General features: G+C 37.1%; 1 protein-coding gene across 2 annotated transcripts in view; it reads left to right on the forward strand.

Moving 5' to 3' along the window:
• The window catches only part of FHIP1A (FHF complex subunit HOOK interacting protein 1A), a 198158-nt gene that overhangs the window by 43176 nt on the left and 148109 nt on the right, over window positions 1-6873 (forward strand). For both annotated transcript variants that reach the window (XM_081076751.1, XM_081076752.1), the window contains exon 2: window positions 6054-6177. The gene's annotated coding sequence lies outside the window, so the exon portion shown is untranslated. The remainder of the gene's footprint in view (window positions 1-6053; window positions 6178-6873) is intronic.

The raw sequence follows: 6873 nt of genomic DNA on the forward strand, positions 1-6873 counted from the left end.
TTAAGACTCCTTTGTAAATAGTTAATGCTAGTCTCGTTTTTTATAGTTAATGCTCTTTAGGTTCTTACTTCCCTATTTTGAGGCATTTCTGAACTGGCACAATTGTCAGTTTCTTCCATTAATTTTATAAAGTAGCTTTTAAATGTTACTTTTAAAAATTCTTCTTTAATGTCTCATTTGGGGCTTATGAAATGTAAAAATTGACTTCAATTGACTTCACTTTACTAATCTTATTAAAATCTTGCAACACGTTGGTCAAATAATTTTCATAGCTAAATTTTAAACCATAACAGGACTTTTATTTTACCTTTCTCTGTGTGAATCGACTAAAGGGCAAAGGATCTGGTTACACTGTAGAGTTTTACAGAAAGGTCCTTTTCCTCCTTTCACTATCTTGACAGCCGAGAAAGGCAAGGGAACAATCAACAGATGGGTTTAAGAGAGCGGAAATTTGTCCAGTGTGCTGGAATTTGCTTCCTCCCTGGTATGAGAGCTCGTATTTGTGGCCTACAGCTTGTATTTGTGGCGACGTTGTTTAAAAATGTGAAGGACAGGTATTTACTCTGGCCTTGACCAAGGGGAGAATTCAAGATGGAAGAGCTGGCCTCTTTATAGTAGGTGATTTAGAACTTGACCAGTCTGTCAGTGTTGTTGCCTATCATTGAAACTGTAGAGTAAGTGAGAGATAGTTTCACAACTCATGTAGCTCTAAAATCTTTTTTTCTTTTGGTTGATGTATTTTAAGCAGTCGAATACATTTTTCATAAATTTTACTGCCTTCTATTTACCTTTGAGTAGAAGCCAACTAGAGAAATATTTAGAAGGTTCTGAGCAACAAACAGTAGAACAAACTGTTAGAAAAGGCCTTTTGTAGCATTCCTCAAGTGTGTGTTGGTGGAAAAATTACTGTAATTGGATAGCAAAATGTTGGAAAATGATTTTATTTACTATTTAGAAATAACATAAATGAGCCTTGCTTTTTAAATTCATAGGTTCAAAACGTTTAGTCATGCCTCACTAGCTCAGTCTTTGCTCATTATGTTTTACGTTGATGGAATTAAATGTGACACGTTGCAGTATTGGGTCAGCCCCGCCCCACAGTTCTAAAGGGTTTGATTGAATTCTGGGGGGAAAAAAAATCAAAGATACTATTTAAATGTCAGAAATGGAGATTTGTGAAAATTTGTTTTTAGCCTAAAGTTGGTTCAAGAAAGTGCCCCACTGATAGAAGAGGGAAAGAGCATGAAGAATTTCTAAGTTACCTTTTGAAACCCCCCAAAACCCCGAGAAAGAACAAATGCTTTTTCTCAGCCAGGCCATTGGTGTCTGTACCGGCTAATGGCTAATCATACTCTGGCTAATCTCCGGGGAGTGCCCTCTCGTACTGTGCTGCCAGCCTTGGTAGTAAACACCTGTTTAATGGCCATTCGGCCTGGAAACATCCAGTTTTGTCTTCTGGATATCCAAGGACACATATGGATGAAGGTCAGAGCTTCATGATGCTTACTCTGAGGCTCTTGTGCATTGAGAGAGCCGAGCTGCTTTACTATAATATTCATTATTTCCAAGCAATTCTTTGGAGGCCATCTTCTGATTCTTTTGCTTACCTTGTACACGGACCATCTACAGTTTCCTCTCATTTTTAGTGGTGACACTCACTTGTGCGTTAGTATTCGTAAGATTATATGAGCATTTTTGTATGGCCTAAAATCACCAGTCATTTGTTTTAATGGGTAAGGGTAGAGAGTTCAAAGTTAGACATAGGTTTCATTTCCGGCTCTGCCACTGTGTGTTTTTAGTTACGTAATCTTCGTAAGCTTCAGTTTTCTTTTCTGCAAAGTGGGTATTCATTCATTTATTCATTCATTGAACAAATATTAAGAATGTGCGAGGCCTACTCATATTCTTGGTGCTGGGAAGTGAGCAATGAGCAAACCAGACAAAACCCCTGCTCTCAATCTACTGGGGGCAATGGAATAGAAATGAACAGAAGTTAAATATATGTTACATGGGGACAGTTGCTACAAAAGAAAATCAAACAGGGTCAGGGTAGAGCGACAAGATTGGAAGGCAGTGTTTCTTTCTGTTTTATGTGGACTCTGTTTGAGGTGACATGTCAGCAGAGACATAAATGGAGAGAGGAATGACCTAGGAGGATATCTGGGGATAGATGGCCTTGGCAGCAGCAAGTCTGGCAGGCACAGCCCCCGGAACCCCTGGAGCCCCTGTAGCCCCTGGCGTGAGAGCAAGCGAGGTGTGTTTGAGGAGCAGTGAGGAGAGCCGGAGCACACACTGTGAGTGAGTCCCCACTTTGTGGGGTTGCTTCGAAAATCAAGTGAGATAACACGTTCAAGATGTACTTTGTACACATTAAAAGAATGATAAAGCATAGCAAGGGAGGATTATTTTAGGTACACAAGAAGGGTTCAGTAGTAGAACCTTGATTAATGACATTCATCATCTTATTAAATATAAGTAGAAAAAATCATATGATCATTTTTATAGAAAAGGCATCTAAAATTTAATATTGATTATTGATTTAAAAAAAGACCCACCTCAAAATATAGTAGCAAATGTTTCTTGGAAGATGTCTGCACAAACTCTGTACACCAAAGGTGTCAAGATTGGAAGATGTGGAATTAAACAAAACTAAGCAGGTCAGGTTTCTTTCCTACAGGCCGTCGAAGAGCCTTAACACACAGAATACGCTTTGTGAATATTCAAGGGGATATTTAGAATGTAGCATTTTCCAAATTTATGTGAATACAGAACCTTCAATAACAATAACTACTACTTTTCTTTCTTAAGAAACATTTTACAAGTAGTTGTCACGTTGGAAAACATCATGTTACTGCTTGGATTTTGATTTTGTTTACCTACATTATTCCTTTCAATAAATCAGTACTTTTGATTCATTTCTAAGATACCTGTATTCTCTCTCCGTGCCTGCCTTTCCTTCTCTGTAATATGCCGCAACTCGCTAATTTGTTTCGTGGCTGAGACCCTCCCAAAGTCATCCAGATTACACAGGGTTTCCGGGGTAGTTGAGGAATTGTGCACTTAACGTGGAGGAGAGCATTCCTGTGAGTTAGAAGATAAGGATTCTACCCCTGTCTTCACCAATTATCAGCTGCTTAATTTAGAAAAGATTACTCAGCCTCCCTCTGCTTCAATTTTGTCATCTGTAAAATTCAGGGATTGGATTTAGGTCCATCCATTTTAAGACTCAGAGTTACTATAAATATGCTTAGTGGGATCATTGATGATTGTGGGCTCTGTTGAATATTTTGTTTCACTCTTTAAGTTTCCACATGTGACTATACAACTTTGGGTCTCAGTCCTGTTCTTTTGGGGAGTGAAATTATTCAATAATTAGCTCGTAGTCAACTCCATGTATTTGAAAAATTGCTGAATTGTTTGAGACTTCTGTCTTCATTGATTGATTTGTAATTATCCTCTAGGAAAGCACTTGATTATAACACAGGTCAATTACTACAGTGCTATGGATAAATCCATCCCTCCTGCATTTATTTTACTGACATGGGGAGAGATCCATGCTGTAGATATTAATTATCCCTCCATCCCACGTGTTCATTTGGTGGTTTTGTTGTGTCTTTGGTGAACTCCCTGCCTATTAGCTGATTTCTGAACTCAGCGCAAGAGAGGTTGAAATTTATTGAATTTATGCCATCTGGAAATGAGCGTTAAATTCTGTCCCTCTTTTGAAATTAAGCACGTGAGGTAGCTGTTACATGGAGGGATTGTGAGCCTGGATATGATTTTATTATGCACAGGTAGAATGTTTTGTTAGAAGGAAAGAACTTGCCTGGAGAGAGATTTTGAGTGTGACTGAATGGTTAACTGCCCCCTTCCCCCCCTTTTTAGCAGGAGACATATTTTGTTTTTAAATGAGATGACATCCAAGAGAATTATCAAGACTCAGTGAATTTTAAGAGTCCTTTCCATTGACGTGAGTTCCGTTTAACCTTGCTTTCTATGTGATTCTGGGCATTACTGTCAAAGGACTTGGCTCCCTTTGAAGTTGCCAAGCGTTGCTGCTGACAGGATCATGAGGGTAAAATATGAGTCATTCCCAGGAAAGCCTTTAGTGATACACAGCCATGCCTTATTACCTAAGTAAAAGCATACGTGTGGCAGTGCCTCAAAATGGTGAGTGTAAGGGAAGGATATATGATAATGGACGCGAAGATGGGAGAGCTATTTCTCATGAATTAGAGATGCCCTTTCATAATTCAAGAGTCGCAGAATGAAGAAAGACTTGAAATAGCCTGAAAAGCATCTGGAAGCAATCCGTAATTCTTAAGAGTTAGTAGAAGAGCCTGTATCTCTCCAGTATACGATGATAAAACTGTTCATGTGGGATTATGGAAGAAGTAGAATTCTGTTACTTGTAAAACCTCATGCAATGAAATGCCCAGAGATTTGATTATGAATTATATACCTCAAGGTCCCAGGTGCTTAATAAGGTTAATTGATTAGAGTGAGGAAGGCAGATTTGAAGGGACTGAGGCAAGTTTAATATAAAGCATTTGTTTATTTGTATGTGAAATGTTATCCTTTAGTTTTCATGCCCTATATACTCACTCTTCTTGTGCCTGGTCACTACCACTAGTTTGGAAGGTTTAGGTCACGTTGTACCCCCCTCCCCATTTTTTTCTATTCATGAAACATTTGCTATAGGAAAAGGTACTGCATTCTCAGCCTTTTAAGGCATTTATAGGTCAAAAACACACTCTCAAAAGCTCTTACAGTAACTTTTTAGGGAACCATCTTTTAATAGACTGTTGCAGAAAAATTATTACATCAGTAAGTGGCTTATCCTTTGGGGCTTGGGAAAAAAAGATACAGAGATTTCGAAAAGACATTTTTGTTGTACTACATTCTGATTTGAATTGCTGACCTTAACCCATCTAAAGAGGGGGAGATACTAATTTACCTAATACTTGTATCTATATCAGAGTAAATTGCATCTTTCTTTTTGCTTTTGTGTGAGCAGTTATGATTATATGTAATTACAACGTGTACCCTGTCTTTTTTTCTTTTTTATATGATAATTGCCATTTTCCCATTTTATGATAAACATAACATTTTTGACGGCTGACAGAATTGTGGCTAATTATGTCATATCAAATTTATTTAACGTTTCCCCAATTGTTGGACATTGAAATTATTTCTATGCTTTAAATATAAGTATAGTACTTATTTTTTAAAAATCTTCTTTCTTGGAAATTTTCTCTAGCTTCCTATTTTGATATTGAATATTGGCTTTCCGTGGTTCTGTTTAGCATTTGCATTAGCTTCAGCCTTTTGTATCCAAGCGTTTGGGGTTAGTCTTTTTGCTGTACTGTCCTGGACACCTCTAGGTGTTGTTCTCTGTTTTTCTCTCAGGTAAGATAATTTTTCCCAGCCTTTTTCAAACTCATATTTTTCTGGTTGTACAGTAGGGGTTAAGCTATGTGTTTGTGCTGTGAAACTTGTCTTCCCAGTTGGGCCTGATGATATGAAATATGTGTCTAAGACCGAAGTAAATTCTGCCCATGGGATGGCAAAAAAACTGCTTTCACCTGTCGATGTCTAGATAGGTCAAAGGTACTTGGGAATATTTTGGGAGTGTTTCATATTAAAAAAAAAACTGTTTATGAAAGTTATAGTCCCCTCTTTGCTATTTTATATTTTGTCATTAGCTTAATATGATGCTGCTTATGCATAGATATGGATTTATATAGTTTCCCACTTTTTTTTCTCTTGTAAAAGAAGCATAGAATTACTATCTCTTAAGGATAGAATCCTACTCTCTACTTTCTGCAACCCAGTGACAGTCCTGTTTTTCGCTAGCATTCAGATTTCTAAATACCGATTTACATTTTGCTTAAAATTTTTTTTGTTTTAATGACAAAGGTAACTGCAATCTGAGGATTACCCATTCAGTGCACAATAAATAGTGGTTCAGGGGAGGAGAAAAAACAAGTGAAACTTAGATTGGGTTTTGCAGTTTATTAACCATTATGCGACATTTTTATTCCTTTCTATAGATTTTGAAAATCTTCTTGGAGTTTCCAGCCGTGCCAAGTGTTGGAGAAATTTTTTCTGCCCCTCTGATCAAGTGAAGTGAGCAGAAACAACCCAGCGGGAAGCCATTAAAGAGTGCAATCATAGGTAATGTCTTCTTTTCTTATCACTATTGGAATGTGTTCAGTAATGTTCAATAATATACTTTTTAGAAAAGCCTAGTTGAACTTACATATCCCAGTGAACATTATCGTGTTCAAAACCATCTTTCCGAGAGGCCATGGACTCTACCTCTACTCAAAACAGTAAACATTTTTTCTGCATCTTGGTCCTCTGATAGAATCTTTTAAACATCCTATTTCCTGTGAGGGTATATTTGGGAAGTGGTCTGAACTTGTTTAGAACCAGGGTGATGAATCTGGGGAACTCTAATTTTGATTTAAAAAACCGGAAGGAACAATAATATAATGAAACCAGTTTTTCCTTTTGTAATTTGTATATATGTTTGAAGACTCACATGCTGTATTGAAAGTTAAGTCTAAGAAGTGACTCTAAGTTTTAAACAATGGTGGTATTGTTAAAATAAGTGATTAAGCTCCCTAGCTTACAGAGAAGCAAATATTATTTATTTGACTCTGTAAATGTTGGTATTCCTTCTTATTAAAATCAATCGATCAATCAATCTGTCAGTAGTGTAGAAAGGCTTTCTCTATTAATCACGGTGGATAAGATGAGATATACACTTCCTTATATGGTTTGCCTCCAAGACTTTGTAATTACTGTCTTACTGGTGGTGTGTTTTGCATTTATTCCTCAAAGTGTTGTTAGAGTGCTTGTTTAAAA

Source organism: Rhinolophus hipposideros (assembly GCF_964194185.1).
Source record: "Rhinolophus hipposideros genome assembly, chromosome: 16".
Taxonomy (NCBI): Eukaryota; Metazoa; Chordata; class Mammalia; order Chiroptera; family Rhinolophidae; genus Rhinolophus; species Rhinolophus hipposideros.